At 35.9% G+C, this 22,860-nt stretch overlaps 1 protein-coding gene and 1 non-coding gene across 2 annotated transcripts in view; one reads left to right on the forward strand and one right to left on the reverse strand.

The window, feature by feature from the left end:
• Positions 1-22,860, reverse strand: part of Ppm1l (protein phosphatase, Mg2+/Mn2+ dependent 1L) — a 279,788-nt gene that overhangs the window by 213,214 nt on the left and 43,714 nt on the right. The window lies entirely within an intron of this gene.
• On the forward strand, positions 2,477-2,583 carry LOC114091583 (U6 spliceosomal RNA). The gene has a single exon (XR_003582519.1). It is a non-coding gene; the product is annotated as a U6 spliceosomal RNA (small nuclear RNA).

Genomic DNA, 22,860 nt, shown 5'->3' on the forward strand with positions numbered 1-22,860 from the left:
CTTTAAAAAATTAACTTTAAGGGCTGAGGTTGCGGCTCAGCAGTAGAACACTGGCCTAGTACATGTGAGGCCCTGGGTTTGATCCTCAGCCCCACATAAAAATAAATAAGTAAAATAAAGATATTGTGTCCAACTACAACTAAAAAAATAAATATTTTTTTAAATGAACTTTAAAAATCTAGTAGACTGAATGATGATTCTATCAGGGAGGGAATTCATCTGTACCTGGAGTACATTCATGTATTTTCAGCAATTAATATGCAAAATTACCAGAGAAACTCATCTATAACTCAATATTCAAGTGCAACTTTCTGTTGCTATTAGTATTCCATATTAATTAATTTCACAAAATACTTATTATACTCCATTTACCAATTGTTTTAATGGCCTCTAAAAATATTAAAAAGTATAATAAAAGAAAAAATTAAAACAAATAGCATCATTAAGCCATAGTCTAGCAAAGACCCCAAACCATATAATGAGCCATGGATCAAATTCCACATTAAAGCCCAAGCTGTAATTAAAAATTATAGCTTGGGCTTGCTCAGTTGGTAGAGTGCTTGCCTCACATGCACAAGGCCCTGGAACCAATCCCCAACCCCACCCCCAAAAAAATTAAAGTTTGAACACCCATATGCCAGAGGACTCATATCTACCATAAGAAGCTATCTAGTTTGACTCATCTCAGAGGTAAGACTAATGATTTACCTATGGTGGGGCTATGTCTAAAAACAATGGAATCCTGACAGTCATCCCAAGGCAGAGTGGTCAGACTAACCAAGAGGGACAAAACTAGCCCTCTGCAGCACAGATTCTGGAAGGTACCACACATCTAGGCAGAAAGTAATAAGATTCATGCAGATCAGCTAGACAGTTTTACACAGCTATGTGTCAAAAATCTACACAGAAAGGCAAACTCTTGCCTAGAAAAGTTGAAGGTTATCAAAAGCAACAAAGGGAGAAAGGATCTTAATCCTTATTCATACTGTAGAAGCTGGCTACAACCTGCTCTGTTTTATAGCACCTGCTGGGCATGGTTATTGAGTGTTCACAAATATCAGCCAAAGACCAAAAACAAACAAACAAACTAGGAGCCTTTGTGCATTTCTCTTCTGATGATAAAATGACTTCAAAATAGCAATACCTCAAAAAAGTGTTAGATCTGATACTGTTTTTAACAGCCAAATATTCTTAACTTTCTTCTTGTCTTCTCTTAGTCTATTCACTCAATCAACTCTGCCAGGCAAAATAAGAGAGTTAAACATTAAGAGTGCTGCTCTAAGTGACTTCAGAAAAGTTACTTTCTCCTCTAACATTGTCTATAACATGGGAGAAGTGACAATACTTGCTCATGAGGTTAGAGGATCCAATAATGCATGAAATCATTTAGCACTGTAAGTAGTCAATGCAAATGAGCTGCTATCATTACTAGCATTTTAGGCTAAACTATAAGAAAACGCCACTTTTACAGGTCATGGTCAAATATGGGCAATTTCCAGTCTCTACCCAAAGGACTTAAAATCAACCTACTATAGTGACACAGCCACATCAATGTTTATAGCAGCTCAATTCACAGTAGCTAAACTGTGGTACCAACCTAGATGCCCTTCAATAGAGGAATAGATAAAGAAACTGTGGTATATATACACAATGGAATATTACTCAGCATTAAAAGAGAATAAAATTATGGCATTTGCAGATAAATGGATGGAGCTGGAGAATATCATGCTAAGCGAAGTAAGCCAACCCCAAAAACCCAAAGGCTGAATATTCTCTCTGAATAGTGGATGCTAACCCATAATGGGGTGAGGGGATATGGAAAAAATGGAGGAACTTTGAATTGGGTAAAGGGGAAGGAAGAGAGGGGATTGGGCATGGAGGTAGGAAAGATGGTGGAATGAGAAGGACGTCATTACCCTAGGTACATGTATGATTGCACAAATGGTACTACTGTACATTGTGTACAACCAGAGAAATGAAAAAAGTTGTGCTCCAATTGTGTACTATGAAACAAAATGTGTTCTGCTGTCATGTATAACTAATTAAAACAAATTAAAAAATTTTAAAAGAAAAATTATATTTACAATTTTGTATGATTTAAACTAACACATATCATTTTGTCATCATAAATTTATTAATACTATTATTAGTAACATTATTATTGACAAAGATTTTTGACCTTTTAACGTCCTAATGTAGGCTTTTATATGCTTATTTAAATTGGAAAATGCTAACAAATAGAAAGTATTCCATTGTAAGAGGCTATTTATTTATCTACCTTCCTATAAAGATATATCAGGAATAAGGGAAGCCAGTCTACACCAGGATACAAGAATATTACTCATGAATAAACTGACTTCAAAAAAGAATCTTTGGGGGCTATCTTGTTTAACTAACTAAGTTTTTTCCATATTCATAACAGTGTCCTAGGCACTGGAGCATAAAATGGAATACAAAATTAAGAAAAATTAAATTAGTGCTTGATTCAGCAGCACATACACTAAAATTGGAATGATACATAGAAGATTAGCATGGCCCCTGCACAAGGATGACACACAAATTTGTGAAGTGTTCCATTTTTTTTATTAAGATATGAATTTGAGGGCTGGGGTGGTGGCTCAGCGGTAGATCGCTCGCCTCGCACGTGTGAGGCCCTGGGTTCAATCCTCAGCACCACATAAATATAAATAAATAAAGGTATTATGGCCAACTACAACTAAAAAATAAATGAAAAAAAATGTTAAAAAAAGATGTGAATTTGGTGTCAACATACCTTATATACAATCAGAGATATGATAAATTGTGGTCTAATGGTGTATTAAAAATTGTAATGCAAAAAAAAAAAAGGAAGAGGGGAGAAAAGTGAGTTTTTTTATTTTTTTCTAAAGTAGATCAATTTTTGTTTCTGGTATAATTTAGAAATCTTTCCATTTTATCATCCTTTGGAATTAAATGTTAATTGAGGAAACATAAAGAGATAAAGATATTATGTATATAATAAAGGAGAGGGAAAAAAAAGAAAGGTTAAATTAAAATTTTGATGTTTAGGGATCCCAAAAAGAATTTTAAAAATGAAAAGCTATACTCAAAGAAAATAAAATGAGGGCTGAGGTTGTGGCTCAGTGGTAGAATATTTGCCTAGCATGCCTGAGGCACTGGGCTCACTCCCCAGTACCACATAAAAAAAAAAAAAAACTAAAATAAACAAAATAAAGGTAGTGTGTCCATATACAACTAAAAATATTTTTAAAAAGAAAAGAAAATGAGGACCAAATCAGGAAGCAGATTATAAAAATATGACATGAATCCCCAAAGCACAGAAAACAAAGCAAAAATAGACAAATGGAATTATATTCAATTAAAAAGCTTCTAAACAGCAAAGAAAACAATCAACATTACAGAGAGAACCTACAGAATGGGAGAAAGTATACACCTGACAAGGGTTTAGTGTCCAAAATATATACTACAAGATCTCAATAGCAATACAATAAATAACCTGATTTTAAAATGGGCAATAGAGTCAGGGCGGTGCACGCCTGTGATCTCAGTAGCTAAGAAGGCTGAGGAGGACCATGAGTTCAAAGCCAGCCTCAGCAACCTAGGGAGGCCCTAAGCAAATTAGCATGACCCTGTCTCTAAATAAAATATGAAAAAAGGGCTGAGGATATGACTCACTAGTTAAATGCCCCTGGGTTCAATCCCAGGTACTTAAAAAAAAAAAAAAAAAAAAAGGCAATAGACGTAAATAGACATTTATCAAAAGAAAACATAAACAGGTACATGAAAAAAAAATGCTCAACATCACTAATAATCAGAAAAATGTAAACCAAAACCAAAATGAGATATCACCTCACCCCACTAAGAATGGCTAATATCAAAAAGATTAAATTTAGATATCAAGTTGCTATCAAGGTTGCAGAAAAAAGGGAAACCCTGTACATCAGCTAGGAGCAAGAAGTTCTGGGGTACTACCACATATTATGGTAACTTTATATAACAATTATGAATATATATTTCAAACAGCTGAAAGAACAGATTTTTGAAAGTTTTCACCACAAAGAATTGATATATGTTTGAAGAGGTAAGTTTCACCTGATTTAAGCATTATACAATGTATACATGTAGCAAAAATTACATAGTACCATGTTAATATGCACAACTTTTATATTTTTGTGTATCAGTTAAAATAAATGAAAGAAAATAAATAAAAATTATATATAATACACATACATAAAAATTTCTTATTCTTGTCTTCTAAAAGACATATACTATGTCTTTCTATACACATAATATGTGCAGACACAAGACTACTAAACAGTTGCCAATGACAGTGACAGACCTTGATTTGTGTCATGATTCTAATAATGGAGGTGCACTATTCCATCCACATTGTCTCATCTGGTGCTCCTTATGCCCAAGGGCCTACTTTTGACAGGTGGTGAGTTAGTGTTAAAAGAGCAGATTTTTGTCATAGAATGAGCAAGCTGACACCCGTAGAATTCCAGCCGATGGCCTTTACCTCATCAAAGAATTCCCTGTCCTCATCACACACTAACAGTGCTAAAACATGCATTTAAATACCATCAATCATGTCACTACTTTAAAAAGCATTCATAGTTTGGACTGCTATAACAAAGCACCATAGACTGGCTGAATTATAAACAACAGAAATTTATTCCTCACAGTTCTGGATCCTCGAAGACCAAGATGAGGATGCAAGCCAGCATGGTCAGACTCTTGTTTGGGTCCTCTTCCAGATTATAGATGGTTGGTTCCTCATTGTATCCTCACATGGCAGAAAGAAAGCTAACTAACTCTCTGGCCTCTTTGTATAAAGGCACTAATCTCATTCACATAAGTGTCACCTTCATGACCTAATTACCTCCCACAGAACATTGGTAATTAAAGTATAATCATTTACACATTTACACAACAGAATAAGAACCTGAACTTTACTTCTTATCAATATCTCACAAACCAATATTTTTGAGAATTTTCTCACTACCCTAGCCATCTGGAATCAAGAACATTAAGAAAAATCAACAGAAGCACACAAGTAAATAACAGAAAACAACATTAACTAGTTTCCTGTAAATAAGAACTCCCCTGGATTTCATCTCACCAAAAGCTATTCTGGCAACCTTCCAGTAGTCCAGTGCTCCACAAATTATGCATACTGATTTATGTAAAGCAGGCTTTCATTTTGTTTTAGGATAACAGAAGATAATTTGATCTTATTTTTATGAGTAGGAATTTTTAAAATTTTCTTTGTCTTCTAAAATTTACTTTTCATATTTATTTTTGTTTCGTGGGTTTTATTTGTATGTCTTCCCTCTTTTGATCTCAATTTGTTTTCCTTAAACATAGTCCTTTATTAAAAGGTCTCCCTTTTAGAGATTTTCATTCAACTTTTCTTAATTTTGCATTTAAGCACAAGAGACTAGGATAGTGCCTTGACCTTAGCAGTTGTTTGCTAAACAAATGTACCAAAGCATCTGTGCTTAACTTAGCCATTTGAAACATTCTTAGATCTGGATACATACTAGTTTTCATTACTACTAACACATTTTTACTCACATGGAACTTCATAAAGTACCATTTGAAGTACAGTAATTTCTATTTGACAACATTTTGAAGTTGAAATATGCCTTCCAATCTATAATGCTTACGGATATTTACTATTATGATGCACAGTAAAGTTAGGAAAAAAGTTTTATTTATAGGCAATTTTTAAAAAGACAAACTTTTAAATAACCCATATATATACATTAAACACCAATGCACAAATCAAAATTTTGAGACCCAAAACACTCTTGTTATACATACTTTTATTTTAATATATATAAAATATCCCTAGGTACTTTTTTCTTCAAGGCCCCTAATAATGGCAAGAGTCTTATAAGGAATAACCAAAGGAGGAAGGATAACAGAAAATATTTGGTTTATTCAGATGATGAAGTTCTAGAGTCTTTTAGAAACACAATACTGAAACTACCTCATATTTCATTAAAAGAGCACTAATTTCTTCATATGAAGAAATTTATGATTTGCTGAAAACTCAGCTTTTAGAAAAAGCCAAAAGGAAAATACTGCAAAAAAGAATTATTGTGTTGGGTGATTTTAATTTTAAATAGCTTATTATTATTAAATAGAGCTATGAAAAGGTAAAAAATATACAACAGTACGGGTGGTACAGTGTGAGGAATACAGGCTATGCAGTCAAAAGACCTCAGTTCTGACCCTACCTTCACCTCTTTACCACTAAGGCTGTCCACAAAATATAGTGAAATTACACAGGTAATGTATGTAGTGCAGGAACCGACTAGTAAGTAAGAGCTCAATGAATAATAATACCATAACTACTCAAATAAGGTCTATTGAATATATACAGTTTGTCCTCTTTCAAAATCCTAATAGAATGTAATGAGATTAAACATAGAAAAATCCACAAATATAATGAAAACCAGAGGAAAAAATAATAACAATATTTTGGGAGATAAAAAAAACAGATGCATGAGTCATAATTAACCTAACAAAACTGAGAAAGTTGAATCCCACATCCATAGGACACTTAGCTACATTGCTTGAAACTGATATTTCTCAGAGAAGCCTACTTATTTTTTGTTCTTTTATTATGTTAAAGCATCCCTGTCCACAATGCCAGTTAAGTGATTTTTAAGATTATATATGAAAATGGAATCTATTACTTCAGACAGTATATGACAAGGACATTGGAGACAAGGATTTTGATTTTAATTAGGATTAGGCAGAATAACCAACAAAACAAAGCAAATGAAAATGAGTGTTAGAAGGGCTTTAGGAATAGTAATAAGCCATTAAACTAATTAGCCACTAAATTGGAAGTTCTCAAAGAGCAAGTTAGGCTAACCAAGTAAAGCTTTCTATAATTACACTTTCCAGTTTCCAGTACTAACAACACTTATTTACATACCAAGAGAGCAAAACTTGGAGAGGAACAGAGAAGAATAGGTCTATGCTTGGGTGGAGAGGTGATTGTAACACATCACCTTGGCCCTGTTGAGAAGTTAGTACACAAAATACAAAACAGTATACAAAATACAGGCTTCCTTCCCAGAAGTAAAATTAAGGAACACTTTATAATGCACCACCAACAGGAGTGTAATTTGATTCAGTCAATCTGGAGAACAAATTTTCCCATGCTATTATTTCATTTCTTTTTAAATACTCCTTTTCTTTCTATTTACCAAATGTGGTCATTCTACAGACCTCAATGAACAAACTATATTCTATGGCTTTAACTAACAGCTCCACATAACTGATTCTCAAATCTCCACTTCAGTCCCTGTTTCTACTATCTATTCTAGGTTACAAGCAAGAAGAAATACTATCTGGTCAACAATCTCCTCAATCTAAATAAATCCAAAACTGAACTCGTCTACTACAAATCACCCCTGCCCCAATCACAATTGTCTTTGTCAACACCTCTGCATTCTATCAATGGCACCACAGCTCTCTCAGTTACTAAAGCAGATCTTCAGTTAGCTTTGCCTATTCTGTCTCCTTCTATTCATTAAAGAACTGAAATCTTTACTTATGGAGCCAAAATTAGAACATGACCTACAAAAGTAAGAAAAAAAATGTCATCACAAAAAGCAATTTAAAATAGTTTGAATATTAAAATATTGTGTTCTTCCACATATTATTACTGAGGAAGAATGGGGCTGTGCAAAAATCCAGATGTTGGTTATCACATAGATGCAATTACTGTCATCCCATCTTAATCATTCTTGTCTTCACAGACATCTCTTCCTACTCACCAACATCAATGCTCTCATTCAGGCTTTCGTTTCCTCACATCTCAATAGAACTTGCTTCTTGTCTAAATCCATTGCACCCATCACCCTCTTATATCAACAAATTTTGTTTTAGCACTGATTATTACATTCACTTACCTAAAAAACCTTCAATAAGTCTTCAAACTCTGCAGTGTGGCATATAATCTTATATTCTTTTCCTAGAGTTAGTGTTAGGGAGCCCTTCCACGTCACATGCATCTTCACAGGTCACAGATTAAAAGTCCCCACACAGGTATGAGATCAAGAAATAACTAGGCAATGTGCACCTCATTCTCTCAGATTTTTCTCTTTACTACTTTTCTAGCACTCCCTATACTTAATGTCTTTTTCATATTCTTCTGTATGCCAACATCACCAACAAGAATTTATAATCACTATAACTCTATAAGCAAAGAGATAATTGATTATTGTTCTAATCAATAATTATCAACAAAAAGACTTAGACATAACAAAATTAGAAGGAAGGGGACCTTAGCTGTGGAATAACTAGAATTCAAAGTCCAAAATAGGATCAGGAGTGAAGCCAAACAAGCTCTCAGATCTGATGATGAAGGCCTCACTAAAAGATGAAGATGTCTTGCTGTCCATTTATTCAGGAAAACAGAAGTAGCATGAACACAACTTATCCCTTTATAGTTTTCCACATTTTTTCCCTATAATCTCATCAGAAGCTAGATAGTGCCCTGGGTATTCTTCCATTATAGATAAATATCAAATAGAAAAGAACTTCACTGACCAATGTTCTCAATGTAAAATTAACAAATTTGGAGACATTTTTAACATCAAACTAAAAATATCCTGTCTTGACAGAGCCTATATTTAGGCTTAAAAAAGATATTCTCTCTGTCTTCCTTTCAATCTCACATTTTTAACTACATTGTCTTAGCCCATATTTACAAACTTCAGAATAAAATGAATTTTCTTTTCCATTTCATAAAATATTCTGTTTTTTCACAGAAAAGAAACATAACAAACAATGCTCACTGTTCTCCCAAATATATAAGGCCTCCATTGGAGGTTAACAGTTTCCACCAAAAAATGAAAGTGTTGTTGATTGTTGACATACACACACACACACACACACACACACATAATCCATTCTTCTCTCCCTGCCCCCAACATAGAAGGTCCATTTAATTGAAATCTAGATATTTTAAAACAAATCTCTTTCTTCACTGGAGCAAAAGGGGAAGGCTATATTCATTCTGACAGCCTATTTTTATAAGAATGCAAAAAAGTAGAGGAGTGTGAGCAAGATGACTCTGCAGTATCTGAATAGTATTTTCAAGTAGGATTTCTCTGCCTTTTAGTTTCTGGTGTTTAACTTAAATACACTACCTCTCCTAGAGAAAAATAACCCAAAGTATGTACCCTTTCACTGCTCCAATGTCCATCCACAGGATTAAATATGTGTGCACCCTATTCAGAGCCCTACCCTAAACAAAATATAAAATGTTTGGTCTATACTAACAAATGTTGGTTTTCTCTCTATTTCTTCTTTACCATTGCTTCACACATGCTAAACAATTGCTCTGCCACTGAGATACCACCTATCTCTGTGAGCTCTTCCCAATATTTCCTTATTTTATCTCTTTTTTGGGCTAAGCAAATTAACATTATCTTTACAGATGTGGTTTTTAAAAGATAAAACCCTTAAGAATAAAAGATATTTACTTTTCTATATATTTATAAACAAAGTTTCTCACATGTGTAAACCAGTAGGTGCCCCCATTTTACTTGATCTGTATAGCTGAGTTGTCAAAAACTTTTTTTTCAAAACAATGTTGTCCCATTGTATCAAGCTCACTTCCTTTACTTCTGAATCTCTGAGTCCAGGGTTATTACATAACAATAGTTTGGGATCTGAAAATTATAAGTTATGGCTTAAATGCATATACAATACTAAATTAACAAGCTAAATTTGCTGTTGAAGTGCATAAGGATGGGAAATATTATTTGCTGTGTTCATAGAACAGTCCTAAAAATTTTTATTTCATCTAACTACAAAAGCAATGAATATTTATTTTTTAAAAATTAGAAAATATAGGGTTGGGCATGTAGCTCAGTGGTAGAACACTTGACTATCTTTTGCCTGGGTTCAAGCCCCAGTACCACCCAAAAAAATAAATAAATAAAGTTAAAAAGCCTCAAGAAGAAAATTAAAACTACTAAGAGATAACTACTACTGAGTCATTGCTTTAAAACTGACTGTTGCCTATGCATAAGTTGGAGAAGGTAGAATAGAATCCTATAATTAAAATTGATCATCTTAACCATTTTTAAGTGTTAAATGGAATTAATTACATGAAGTAGATATCTGACATACAAAAAACTTCAGTTTTTCATACCAGTTCAGAAAAAAATACCATTTGACCCTTAAACAGCAATTTTTAAAAACCTTAGTTTAGTTTCACTGTTCCTAATTGAACAAACTAAATATCCTTACAGATTTTTAAATAACATAGTAACAGACATTATGTCCCAGCAGGAAAAATGCTACATAATTAAAGGACATGTGCCGACATCATCTACTTTCATATATGGTTGGCAGGGATTTTCTCACATTCTCACTTTCTACTAAATGCAGCCATGTGCAAGAGGTACATTTGCTACCTATAATCACAGTATTAGAAATCATGACCAGTGGCTCTAGTACCTAATGTCACACACTAAACATTTCCTCTAATGCCAGACTTATCAAGCATTCCCACCCTTCCAGGAAAAGGGAAAACAGCATGATCTTTGCATACCCTCTCTTGGTTAAAGTCTCTTTTGGTTAAAGCCTCTCAGAATCTTGTAGGTTGAATCCACTGTTCCAAAGGAATAATTCTACCAAACTTTTCCTTGAAAAATCAAGCAGAGCATAATGAAACACACAAAGAACTTCCCAGCCACAGTCAATCTAAAATAGCAAGAATAAAGAAGACTTTTCCTCAAATCATACCCACAACTTCAACCTCCATTGTAAAGTACCTAGATGTTCTATCCCAGAATGCAATTCTTCTGGTTGTCTTGATATAAAGCAGAAATATTGTCAATTTCATTTTATGAAGAAAGAAAAAGGAAGAACAATTTAAATTTCTTACCTAAAGTTACCTGGAAATCACAGTGACAACCTAGGGAAGGAATAGTTTAAGAAAGATCAATTTAGCTAGGCATAGTGGCATGTGCCTGTAATTCCAGCTGCTTAAAGGCTGAGGCAGGAGAATTGCTTGAGTCCAGGAGTTCAAGGACAGCCTGGGCAACATAGCAAGACTCAGTTTTCCACTCTTCCACTGTGCGGTGCTGACCAGTTCTGAAACCCACATTTTTTCTCCTCTTCCACTATGCTGACCTCACAATTTAGAATGCTCAATTTAAGCTCATAGAGAGAGACCTCATTCATAATATATTAAAACAGGAGTACGAAAACTTTTTCTGTAAAGAACCAGATATGAATATTTGGAACTTTTTTATGCCACATAGATTTTTTTGTTGAATACTCATTGTTTTCTCTTACCCTTTGAAAACAAAAACCATTCTTCATTTGTGATACCACACAAAAACTGGCAGCAGGCCACCATTTGCTGACCTCTGTATTAGAAAACATGGTCCAAGCAAGACTCAGTGATTCAGATTTGACAAAAACTATAGCACTGATTCAACATCTTGATTTACTACAGTACTTTTCACTTTAGGATTGAGAGAAAAGAGGGCAGGTAGAAGAGAATCAGAATTCCAGCTAGTCACTATGCATTCATTATTAAGGAAAGCATAAGGAAGAGTGGCCTCTTAATTAGATTCCTTCATTAGAGTAGTTTTAGAAACTATTAGGCATTTATTTCATTTACTTCCTGTATTTCCATCCTTTGCATATTCCAACTTAGGTATTAATCTGTCACTGAAAATCAATGCTTTCTGCAATCTAATTAAAACTATTTCAAAGGCTATAACATAATGAACAAAACCTGGGGAGATTTAAGCTGACCACAGGCTCTTTCAATATGATCAAAGGCTTCTGGGGTTCTATTATTTGAAATTATAGAAAATATTTTCCATTCACTTTATATAATACTTGTAAACATGATTTTGAATACTCCCTATAACTTGCAATAACCATGAAGTCAACCTAACACATGTTGCAAACTGGATCCAGTTCATCAACCTTACAGTGCATGATGAGCAGCATTTAAAGTGACATTCAAATATTGCTCTACAAGGTAAAATAATCTACTATTTATATCTCTTGTATATTTCTGCATTAGGTGCTGAACTTATATCCAGGATTTTCTCATGGGCTATCCATAAGCAAATGCTGTCATGTGCCCTGTCAGCTGGCTGGCTGACCTCTGCCTTGGTCTTGGCAGTACAACTTTAGTGTCAGGTTCAAGTGTCTCTGTTTAAAATATTTTCAACTCTGCTGATTCATGGCCAGCTGCTTGGTAGCTACGGAGTGAAAAAAGAGGATGGCCACAAGGGGCCAATTTAACAGCAACAAATGTTATTTTCATTGCTGAGCTAAACAAATTAGAAACCAGAAAACTCTAGATTCCAAAGGCCAGTAACTTATTTCACAAGGCTTCATGTGGAACAACGCGGCCATACAGATAAATACAAACAAGCTGATTTTAGTCAGGAACGGCTAAAAATTGGGACAGGAGTAAGAACAATAAAAGCAGCCTGGATTTGCCCGTTGTGTCCAATTTTATATTCCCCTCTTGAGAAAACCCTGGACAGCCAAGAAGACCTGGCCCAAGACCTACTAACACACATTCAAGAGAGATTGGGAAAAGTGACCAACTGCAAAAGCCAATTACAGAGGTGCAGTCAAGCAAGGAAAGTGCTTTTCTATGTCCAAAGGGCATGGCAACATCTGTCATGATGCAAGATACCAAGCAGAGAAAGGAAAGGAAGGAAGGTGTGAATTCCTCCTAAGGGCCTGGAAGTATGCTACAAATCATTACAAATGAGTAAGAGAGGAAACAGAAACCCCATTTCACAGATGAAGAACTAAGGCCCAGAGAAAAACTTACCCAAATTCAAATGATAAATGCCAAACCTAGCATTTGAACTTGGTTTTAGATCAAACCTGTCCTTTTCATTCCATCAGGCATCATCCTCCAAATAAAAAGTACCTAAATACAACATATAGCAGACACCATACAGAAGTCAGATAGGCAGGTAGTACCGGTAAGCAGAAGGGCTCAAGCTCAGGCCAGGACTCTGCTGTCCCATAAGAAAGATGGCAAGAGCAAGATAGGACACAGGTAACGTAACTGCTGAAGATGTCATACTTGGGCTGGACATGGTGGTGCATGCCCATAATCCCAGCAGCTGGGGAGGCTGAGACAGAAGGATCACAAGTTCAAAGCCAGCCTCAGCAACTTATGAGACCCTGTCTCAAAATAAAAAATTAAAAAAAAAAAAAAAAAAGGACTTGGGATGTGGCTCAGTGCTTAAGTGCCTCCTGGTTTCAATCACTAGTGCCAAAAAATAAAATAAAATAAATTTTCTAAATTTTAAAAAGTCACACTTGGCACCAAAAAATCTTTCCAAATTCAGCTCCCAAGACCCAGTAGTATCAATGTGATGCTAGGATATAGAGCACAAAAGGTGGGGGTGAGGGTGGGGATTCAGTTGGTAACACATAAGTGCAGGAGGTCACCTGTCTGGAAAGATAACCTGGAATACCATCACTACCACACATTGCTAAAGATTAAAGGTATTTAAATACTATTTAGCTTGACTCCAGATGGACCTGGGAATTAAGTTTGACCCAGCCTTCATGTGAGAAACTCAATGTGTGGAAGGAGATGGAATAATAGCAGAGGTTATAAACTAGAAACTGGGAGCTTTACTTCAGGGCCATGGCAAATACAATCAACTTTCCTTTCCATTTCTTCACCTACCAAACCACAATCATGGCAATGTTAATGACCTTCACAAAAGGCCAGATCTTCACAATCAAAAGACAGAGGGAATCAGGAAAATAATTCAAGTAACTTGAGAAAAAACTTAAAAGTGTTTTGCCAGAGTTTGACCAAATCTTTATATTTCCAAACAGCTTTGTGCTGGCAGAGGCCAGCCTCAGAAGCAGATTCTGGGAAGAGCACAGCTGCCAGGCACACTGACATTAGCAGCTGGCATGCCTCCCTCCCTTCCTGCCAGCACTCTCACCCTTCCATGGGCTATAGCCACTACTTCTTTACTCCAGTCATTCAATCAACTATATGAAGCCAGTTGCCTGGTCACATGAGTGGGGAGGGAAGGAAGCTGGCAGCAGGGGCAGTGAGCAGAAAAGCAGGTATTCAGGAAGGTACAATGCCCCACTGGTGACCTTCCTCTCCCTCCAGAAAGTGCTGCTCTACAAATATGAGAAAAGAGGAATGGGAATTCAAAATTCAACCCTTGAATCACTAGGCTGTTAAGAGAGATCCAGCTGAGTGCACTAGGCTGACTGATTAATCAGTTCCCTTCTCTGCTCTGTGACGGAAGCCACTGTCTCAAGGCACATAATTATATCCCAGTGTCCTTAGGTGCCTGAAAATGAAGGCCAGGCTTGGCAGAGCTCAAGGTCTGGAGCTGACTGCTTCTCCTCTGTGGTCAGGTGATGCCACTGTTGCCAGCATGGGAATGAGCCAGCTGCGGTCAAGAGCCACTCATAGGATTCTACCATGTTAATGAGATTCCTCCAACTCTCCTGAAGCTCAGCAACCCCGATTCCTACCAGAAGGAGAGTCCTGGTAAGGGAGATTGGAACAAGCAGATGTCTTAGCCTCTTAGCTCAGTTAGCTTAGAGGGGGAAATACACTTAAATAAACAGGGAATTCTTAGAAAATCTAAATTAGTACATCAAGACACTACTGCAGGGTTCAATTTAGATAAATCAAATTTCTCAGTAAAATAATCAGGCAGTGTGAGAAAGATCATTTGCTCCAGATACAAAAGATTAATTGGAAGATATTAACCAATCATCTTCATAAAGTTCTTCCAGAAAAGAGATCAGAGTTAACACCATTATCTGACAGTCTTTATACACAAAAAAATTATTCTTAAGACATAAATCTCTAACATTCTCTTAATTTTAAACCAAATGACTACTACTTCATTCTTGGTGGAAACAAAATTAAATTACCATCCACATAACAGGGGCCGAGGGGAGACTATACAGAAATATTTTTCACCTCAGTCTTTAATTCTCCAAATTAAAGACAATCCCAACTCATAAATGCATCCTCAACTCTCTCTATATATTTTTCTTGAATCTTCTCCCAAAAAATCATGAGCTCAGGACTGATCATATTAAACAATGCAGATGATTTTAGCTTTCATCAAGTTAAAATGGCTTTTATCCCAGGAGTGTGTTCCACACCAGATACCAGTTAATGTTGTTTTTGTTTGTCTTTATTCCAACTAGCATTCCCAATATAAAATAAAGAAGAAAATTTAAAAAAAGAAAGAAAGTGATTAGTGTTAGAAATTCAATAAATGCCTGAGCTAATTTATAGAGTACCTGGAATTTAATGCAGCAATGTAGAAAATGGTGCATGGCTACACAACATAAACTACCAATATTATAAAATGTTATTAATGTGCTGCGCATAGCATTGCTGATTCATTATCTGTTATCAACGAAGCATGCAAAATTGTCTGACTAGTTGGAAAAAACTGATTTCTTGAAGAAATGTATCCACTTGTCTAAATGCCCATGTACTACTAAAGATAAATAAAAAAGTTCATCGCATGTAGGTTTTCCTACAATCATTATCAAATGTTTGAATCCCAAACTAAATCATGGTGAATTACTTCTCTTTAGATTACCCTATTTAAAATGCCTTTGGTCCAACCATGGCTCTCAACCTTAGCTGCACGTTGGAATCCCCAGAGGAGTTTTGAAAATGACTGATTCTTGCCCCTGCCCTCAGAGATTCTGATGTACCTGGCCTGGAGTTGGACCCAAATATTGAGATTTAATTTTAAAAGTTGTCCAGGTAATTCTGTGCAGAGCGGGAATCACTGCCTAGGCAATATTAAAACATATAAATAAAAACGTAGCGTAAGCTTCCTATGTGCCAAGAATTGTGAGTACCTGAATAAACAAAAGCATGGGACAGCCCAATCCTCAAAGCTCTTGATCTAAGGAGGAAAAAGTCATGTGACTCAATAGTTCAGTGTGCTGTAACTGAGGAGTACAGAGCAGTGAAAGGCACCCTGCTGAGGACCATCCCTAAGGGAGGGATGTCAGGATGGTTTCCCAAATACCACTGTCAAGCTAGGTCTTATAGGTGAAATGAGAATCTCCCAGGAGGATAAGTGGGAAAATGAATTTCAAGAAGAGGGACTGGAATGTGCAAAGGTCCAGAAGCTGGAGAGCATGGCCCCTTCCTTGGAGCTCTGCAAGTTATTCTTTACAGTTGAGGCAGAGGGTGGGTACGAACACAAGAGGAAAAAGGGCTAGGGAGGTTTTCCAGGATGTGTAGAAGGCCAAGAATGATAATATAAATGGGCCAAGTAGGCTGAGTATAAGGCACCAGTTGGTATGGCAGAGTGCCCAAACCAAGGGGGGAGGGGGGAGAAGAAGGGAATGCTGTTGCTTTTTTAGTTCTAGCCAAGGCAAGAATAAGGGCTCAATATTGATACATTCTCCAGATTTTCAAGGGAAGCTTAGAATCTGATCCTTATGAGAAATTTGTAGGTTTTTAATTGCTGAGCAGGACAAATTATTGAATCTGCAGGCCAAATTCTGCCTTATGAACTGAGGTATGGGCTATCCCTTTCACTGCATTATAGAAAATTGCTAAAGGATTTTAAAGGGGGGTGGTAGTTAGTGTCCAATTTAGACACATTTTAAAATATGAAATTAAACTGCAGTGTTGCAGATAGCAGTTGTGCTTTCCCTAATGCTAGCACAGGTACTACTATTCTGAAATTTGTCCCCTACTTTTTCATTTCTCAGATTCAATACAGAACCTTCTTGCTCTTAACTATAGAAAGAAAATAAAAACACAGTTTGGCAAATGTTAAGATGCAGGTAAAGATCACACTTATTAGGCTTCAAGGTGATATAAATTATAGTTGGTTCTGAATTATATATGCTGGTGGAATACAGAAGTAGTAATCAAAAATCACAGATGATCTGCCAAGCAAGGCTAGAGCTCTAGGCCCTGGGCAGGAATCCTCTGTTGCTGGGAACACAGCCAGCTGCCCAAGCAGGGCAGCCTGACAGCAGGGGGTGGAGAGAGCCCAGGTGTCAGGAGAAGGTCACCCTGTTCCCAATGAGGACTTTGCTTCCTCCAATTGGCTCCAATCTCAATCTCCTCTCCAAGGTCAATGGAGGGAGATCCCTTATACATGATGATTAATTGTCAAATACTATAGGGGCCAACTACAAATGTGAATTCGCCTCATACTCTCTAAAAAGTTATTATCTGTTTAAAGTCACAAGATAAAGCTATAGGGCACATTAACCCCCAGGCATGGCAAACAGCATTTATGGAAGATACTCAAAATATCTATAAAAACGAACTTGACTTAAATTTGACAAAGGTGTATTGCACAAACATAGTTTTCTACAAACAAAATTAGGAAATGAGAATATGTGTATGAATTCATGGATCTGATTAGAAGCAAATAAAAACCTAAATGGAAAAAATAAATCCCACTTATTTATTAATCCCATGAAAAATAAGCAGTGGTAAGAAATATATCATAGATACATGGCTACAACTGATTTTCATATCAAATAAATGGACAAATATACTAATCAAAGAAATAGAACATTTATTTCACTTAAGAGCTGCTAGAAATTTTTTTCTTCAAGTTTTCTCAAAAAAAAAAAAAGAAAGAAAGAAAAGAAACATATAATTACCATGTCTGGAAAATGCCTATAGTCTTTGAATGTCATTTCTAATTTTAGATATGGAAATGGGATTCTCTCAGGCATTCTGACTTCCAAAGATGGATTGTTGAACTTTGAGATTCTAGAATCTCTGGAACCTTGAAAGTATACAAAAACATTTATAATTCAACAAAAACAATGTTTTTTCTCTTTGACAGGAAAGTGACTTTTTAAAAGTTAAATTTAACAATCTCAATACTAAGGGTCTTTCAAATATTTTTTAAAGATCAAATATTACATAAACTAAAAAAACCTTCAATGTCATAGAAAGGAAGACATTTGAATATAAGACTCAAAGCTTAATTTGAAAAATTGTTCTCCATCTATCAATTGTCACACACAATTAAATTAACAGCTAGAGCAAGAAATAACAACAGCCAAGTATGGTGGCACATGCCTATAATCCCAATGACTTGGGAGGCTAGGGCCCCTGAGTTCAAACCTTGGAACCAAAAATAGGGAAAGAAAAACAACAGTAAAATCATTAGAAGAGGTTGTTTTTCAGCAAGAAAACAGGTTAGTGGCCCATAAAGCATGTAGTTATATTAGAATGTATCAAAACCATGAACATTTTTCATTAGGTTTTATCTAAACTTGCCTGACATATGATTGTGATTTTTTCTTGATAAAGGCATTAATATTTGTGCAAAGATTATCTGTGGCTTCTCTAAAAATAAAGGCATTAATATTTGTGCAAAGATTATCTGTGGCTTCTCTAAAATATGGGACAAGTTCTTAATTTCTGAAGTTCTTATTCAAAGGGAATGTGATTTTGATTAAGCAAATCATCAGATGCTGGAATAGAGACGGGCCTGCCAAGGACAGAATCTAGATTAATGACACCACACAGAGAAGAAGCAAAACCAAGTGTCTTCTAGGGTAAATTTACTCGGTATGTTTAGAATTTATAGTATAAATAATGAGCGCATGTGTCCATATGCATGTTTTTTTTCTAGACGCACCTACCTACCACTTCCTTCTCTACCAGAGCAATGCTCTGAGGGCTTAATAAGAACATGAGAATAAAGTGCCTGACAGAGGGCTCAGTAAACACTAGCATTCTTTCTAACAATCACATAAAACCCTGTTGTGCCTATCTTTTAAAAATGAAGAAATTCTAACACCTGCATAGGGTCACACTCACATCTTGAAAGCTTAGTTCAAAACCCTGGCTTATAGATCTCTACCACTTGCTCAGATGACATACCACAATCTAGCCACATAATGACCAGATCCCTATCTCCTAATCATATGACTAGACACTGTCACAGATCCCAGAGGATACCTGATTGGGAGGTTAAGGGGGTGGACTTGGGGTGAGAGAAGGTATGATAAAACCATGGGGCGAAGTTGAGAGAAAACCACAGTTTTCTGAAAATACTGTGAAACCAAAAAGACTAAAATGAGCCTTTCCAACGTAAGGAAGCAGTACAAATGAGAGAAGTTGTACAGAGTTAATTCCAAGGACAAGATTTTTAAGAGAGGATGCCAGGAATTTTTGAAACTAAGAATTGTGGGGGTTGGGGAGGTGGGAGCTGAGTTTCCCAGTGACCAAGGCAATGGATAGAAATAGCTCTCGCCCAAATTAGACTGCATCTAAGGAGAATCTGGAAGGAAAGCTGGAAATTACTATATAAGTTCAAACTATGTGTGACACTGAGACATCCTGGATTGAGCAACCTATACAACACATCCAATCTGTAGATAACATAACCCAGAACTCCCTGCATTTTAGAGTCAAACCAAGTCAGCCAGAGACATTAGAGGAGAAGAGAAATGCAATAGAGGAAGGGATACAGTTTGGAATGAAAAAAAAAAAAAAAAAACTGCAAAAGTCCACTGAGTGAAGCTGAAAGAGCACAAGTTACCTCAGCACAAATATCCAGGCACCACTCTGCTGGATGATGGTGCCATGCCAGGTTTCATCACACTGCACAAGAACTCCATAGCATACAGGAACAAACACAGACTGAATCATCTGAAGATGTATAAAAAACTTAGAAAATAAAGATGATTCCGCTTGAAATATTCATCCTGTGAATAAATCATGGATTGATAGTCCTAAATTGGACAGTTCTGTCTCCCAGGTTCCAGAAATAAAGTATTATAACCTCTCCAGCCCTGAAATATATAAAATCCATTTACGTAACAAATTTTTTCATTGGTCCAAATGCAAAATGTCCTCAAAGCCAAGGTTTTATGGTCATATTCAAAAAAGTGAGTTTGCCAGCCAAGGTAGCACATGCCTGCAATCCCAGCAGCTCACGCTCAAGAGGCTGAGGTAAAAGAATCACAAATTCAAAACCAGTCTCAGCAGCAAGGCCCTTAGCGACCCATCAAGACCCTGTATCTAAATTAAAATATTAAAAAGGACATGAACAGCGTGAATATACTTTATACACAATCAGAGATATGAAAATTGTGCTATATATGTGTAATATGAATTGTATTGCATTCTGATGTCATATGTAACAGATTAGAATAAAATATATTAAAAAGGGGGCTGTGGATGTGGCTCAGTGGTTAAGCAGCCCTGGGTTCAATCCCCAGTATCAAAACCAATAGAAACAAAAACGTTAGAGTTTGACAAATATATAAAAATTAAATAGCTTCCTTTAAATAATCAATGAATCAAGGAATAAATCTAAAAGTAAATTTAAAATTATCTTAATTAAAATGGAGCTGCAACATTCCAAAACCTATGGGATACAACAAAAGCAGTACTAAGAAGGAATTTATAAGAAACAACACCTACATCAAAGAAGCAGAAAGAGCTCAAACAACCTACCACTGTATCTCAAAAAAACTAGAAAACCAAGAACAAACCAGACTCAAAATTATTCTAAGGAAATAAATCATAAAAATCAGAGCAGAAATAAATGAAATGGAGATTTAAAAAATACAAAGAATCACCAAAAAAATAGCTAATTCTTTGAAAAGGTAAATATAACAAACTCTTAGTTAAAATAAGAAAAAGAGAAGACTGAGATAAATAAAACCAGAGATGAAAAAAGAGACATTACAGTTGATACCACAGAAATAGAAAGTATCATTAGAGACTATTATGAACAACTATATGCCAAAAAATTTGATAACCTAAAAGAAAAATCAAATTCCCAGACACATACACCTTATAAAGATTAAATCATTAAGAAATAGAAAATCTGACAAGACCAATAACAAGAAATGAGATTAAAACAGTAATGAAAAGTCCATCAAAGAAAAGCCCAGGTCAAGAAAGCATCATGGATAAATTCCACCAAGCATTTAAAGAAGAACTAACGTCAATCTGCCTAAAGTTATTCAAAAAAGTAGAAGAGAAAGGAATTCTTCCAAACACATTCTATAAACCAGTTTTAACCTGATACCAAAACAAGATAAGGATATAACAAAAAAAAAAAGAAGAAAAAGAAAACTATAGGCCACTATACTTGATAAACATAAATGCAAAGATCCTTGATAAACTACTAGCAAACCAAATTCAATAGCACATTGAAAATATTATTCACCATAATCCAGAATCTGTCCCAAGAATACAAGGATGGTTGGTCCAACATAAGCAAATCAGGAAACACGATACAACACATCAGTAGAATAAAGGGCAAAATCATATGATCATCTAAACAGATGCAGAAAAAGCATTTAATAAAGTTCAACATACTTTAGCTAAAAAAAAAAAAAACTGAACAAATTAGGTGTAGAAGGAACATGTCTCAAGGTAATAAATGCCACATATAATAAGTCAACAGCTAAAATAATACTGAGTAAGGAAAATTAAAAACCTTCTTCTTTGAGATCTAAAAAAAGACAAGCCTGCCTATTTGCACTTCTATTCATCTTTGTACTGCATATCCTAACCAAAACAATCAAGCAAGAGAAAAAAATAAAGGGTACCCAAACTGGAAAAGAAGAAGTGAAATTATTACAGTTGCAAATGACATGACCTTATCCATAGAAAACCCCCAAGAGTTCACCAAACCTATCAGAATTAATAAATGAACTTAGCAAAGTTGCAGGATACAAAATCAACATACAAAAATCAGTAGTTTTTTAACACACCAAAAGTTAATTATCTGACCTAGAAATCAAGAAAGCAAACTCATTTACAATAACTACAATAAATAAATAACCTAGGAACACATTTAACCAATAAGGAAGATCCCTACAACAAAAACTAAACAACATTGAGAAAAGAAATTAAAGTGTACACACATACACAAAGACAGACATCCCATATTCATGGAATGGAAGGATCACTATTGTTGAGAGCCACAGCCGAAGGGGCCCCAGCAAACTTCCAGCTGCCAGCAAACTTACAGCTGCCAGCTGATGATTGGCTCACAGGGGCCCCAGCAAACTTCCAGCTGCCAGCAAACTTCCAGCTACCAGCAAACTTCCAGCTGCCGGCTGATGATTGGCTCACAGCGGCCCCAGCAAACTTCTAGCTGCCAACTGATTGGCTCCTCTGCGGTGATGCTCATTGAGCTGTTTCCCCGCCCTTTAAGACCAGGGAGCTGCTCATTGGGGGACTTTTTTTGGCTCCGCCCACGCAACCCAGCCAATCGGCCTCAAGAGCAGGAGGAGTCAGGGAGGTGGAGAGGCTTGTGGGAAGCCGGTGGTGGCAGTTGGGCTCTGAGGGTTTTTCCTGAGGAGCTGTGTGGTGTGGTGTGTGGTGTGTTTTCTAAAAATAAAGTTGGTTTCTTTTGACAAGTGGCTCCTGAATTGTGCCCAGCCAGACTGCCACACACTATTATTAAAATGTCCATACTATCCAAAGCAATCTAGAGATTCAATTCAATCTCTACCAAAATACCAATGACATTCTTTACAGAACTAGAAAAACAATTTTAAACTTTGTATGGAACCACCAAAAAAACCAAATAGCCAAACAGCCAAGACTGTCTTGAGCAAAAAGAATAAAGCAGGAGACATTCCACTGCCTGACTTCAAAATACAAAGCCATAATCAAAATAGGATGCTGGACATGGTGGTACATGCCTGTAATCCCAGTGACTCAGGAGGAAGAGGAAGGAGGATCACTAAGTTCAGGGCCTCCCTCAGCAACTTAGTGAGACCTAGTCTCAAAATAAAAAATAAAAAGGTCTGGGGATATAGCTTACTGGTAAAGTACCCCTGGGTTCAATC

The sequence above is a fragment of the Marmota flaviventris genome, chromosome 8 (assembly GCF_047511675.1).
Source record: "Marmota flaviventris isolate mMarFla1 chromosome 8, mMarFla1.hap1, whole genome shotgun sequence".
NCBI classification, from domain to species: Eukaryota; Metazoa; Chordata; class Mammalia; order Rodentia; family Sciuridae; genus Marmota; species Marmota flaviventris.